General features: G+C 29.7%; 1 long non-coding RNA gene across 2 annotated transcripts in view; it reads right to left on the reverse strand.

Moving 5' to 3' along the window:
• The window catches only part of LOC106784774, an 85,315-nt gene that overhangs the window by 46,516 nt on the left and 36,512 nt on the right, over window positions 1-2,287 (reverse strand). The gene's annotated exons all lie outside the window — the stretch shown is intronic.

Here is a 2,287-nt window from a genome sequence, read left to right on the forward strand (position 1 = left end):
AAAAAAAAAAAAAAAAAAAAAAAAAAATAGGAAAAGAAAGATAGAAAAAAAACGAGACGATGAACAAATTTTCCTGCTATAAATTTAGTTTTTACCTACAAAGAAACAAAATTATAATATATAATACATACGCGTACAAGTTACTCGATACAATAAACTATCCGCGTGTGTGTGTGTGTAAATTCGCATTTATTCAAAACTCACGAATTTAGACAAAGGGGTGGGGTAATGGGGTTGTTCGAACGTTTGAAAAAAAAAACTACGACGAATGAAATAAAAAATGACTCGTCGTATTTCTAATCGTTAGTTAAATTCATACGCATTTCTACCCTTCCCCTCCCCCCACCCATCGTGATCACCATATCGAAATCAGAAAATTTATTTCGTTATTAGATTCGCTTCGATATATCACTAATTAGTCCTCCCCACCACCATCACCACCACCATCACCACCACCATCACCACCACCACTACCACTACCACTACTATTCATTATTATTAGATTAACCGCGATTTCCAGTATTAAATTATGTTCATGCATAAACCATAAATAGAAAGAGAGAAATCGACGAAACCGATTTCAGAATAAATCGGCCGATGAATTTATACGATAAATCGAAATAAAGTCGAGTTGAGTACAGGGTTTGAATGGGAGGGGTGAAGGGGGAGGGAAGGGGTAGATGATGAGTCGATCTTATCCACGAGAATCGAAACTAACTTTGTCTCTTTGATTTATGACAGAAATCAGAATATATCTTCTATGGTGTCTACGTACTCAGATAGCGGAATGGGGGATGGGACTGTGGGGGGATGAGGATTTACCATAAAATATATTACTCGTCGTATCGAAATATAATTTTCTACAGGAGTGTCGTACATTTTAAAAATCTTTTTATCGATAAATAAATAATAATATAAACTAAATGCGGAAAAAATAAAATAAAATAAAATAAGAAGAAGAAGAAGAAAATTATTTGAGTTGATAATTTTATTCATATAATATAAAACAATTGAAAGGGTTAAACACATACTCAAGGGGGTTGAAAATTTAAATGCATTATACCTATTTATTATTATTGTAGATATGTATCACAATTTTGAAACAATTATGAATAATTTTATCGATTATTGGTTATGAAAGTATGTTAAAGAAAAAAACAAAACAAAAAAAGATTGGCCAGGTAAGAAAGTGAGATAGGGTTGGGGTAGGGAAGAGGGGTATAAAAAAAAAACAAAGTAAAGGAAGAAAATTGTGAGTATGAGAAAGAAAGAAAGAGGATTAATGGCCGGACAAATTCGCGCCTGCTAATAAGCGAAACTGGCACGAATTGAAAAAGTTTTTCCGGCGGAAGGTTCGCGTGTAACGTAGCGATAAATCGTAAGAAGACGTTGATGGCGAACAACCTGGCTTGGATATTGCGCGTTTAACCTTAAGGGACGGTTTTCTATAGGGTGACCAAGAAATTTCACTTTAATATATTTTATAGGATAATTTTGTTAAATCGTTTTATCGTATTCAAATGTATACTTGTAATATTCAACGATAGGTGTTATACTTAATTTGTTTCTAAATCTAAATTAATTAATTTAATTTGTAATTTATATATATATGATTATAATAGAAAGATTTAATAATAATAATAATAGATAAGAATATATATATATGTGTAAGTAATGAATTAATTTTATTTATACGGATTGATATGATTAACGTTAATATTGTTAAGTAAAAAAGAATATTTATTCTCTATGGAATAAATTAATTATACTAAGGTATTATATTAAACAACCTTTTACATAGAAAGAACATAAATACTAAGTAAAGAGAGAGAGAGAGAGAGAGAACTCTTACGATTAATGTTTTGTAGTATAGTATTCACTAGTTTGATCCAAACACACCCTGTATACCAATATCCGCACCTTGCACGGAAATTATACCGTAGGGATGAATACGAATCTAGGCTAGACCGTATCATTCGTGAAACGTTAGACCACAAGGATATTAATGAAATACGAAATGCCGAATGAACCCTGTATTTCTATTTTATAAAATGATAATCTAAATATAATGTTAGAAATAATTAACTTACAATTCATTTATTCTAATTTCTCTTTATATAAAACACTAATAAATCTTTTTCAATTATTATATTTCTTTACTTTCCTTTTTTAATAACCCTGGTTTTTTATTTTTTTTATGACGAAATCAACAAAATGTATAATTTTCTATAATATAAATAATACCTATTAATATACAAAATGTGTAGAAATATATATAGATCAAAAT

The sequence above is a fragment of the Polistes canadensis genome, unplaced genomic scaffold, assembly GCF_001313835.1.
Source record: "Polistes canadensis isolate GaletaPanama2010 unplaced genomic scaffold, ASM131383v1 scaffold_40, whole genome shotgun sequence".
Lineage (NCBI taxonomy): Eukaryota > Metazoa > Arthropoda > Insecta > Hymenoptera > Vespidae > Polistes > Polistes canadensis.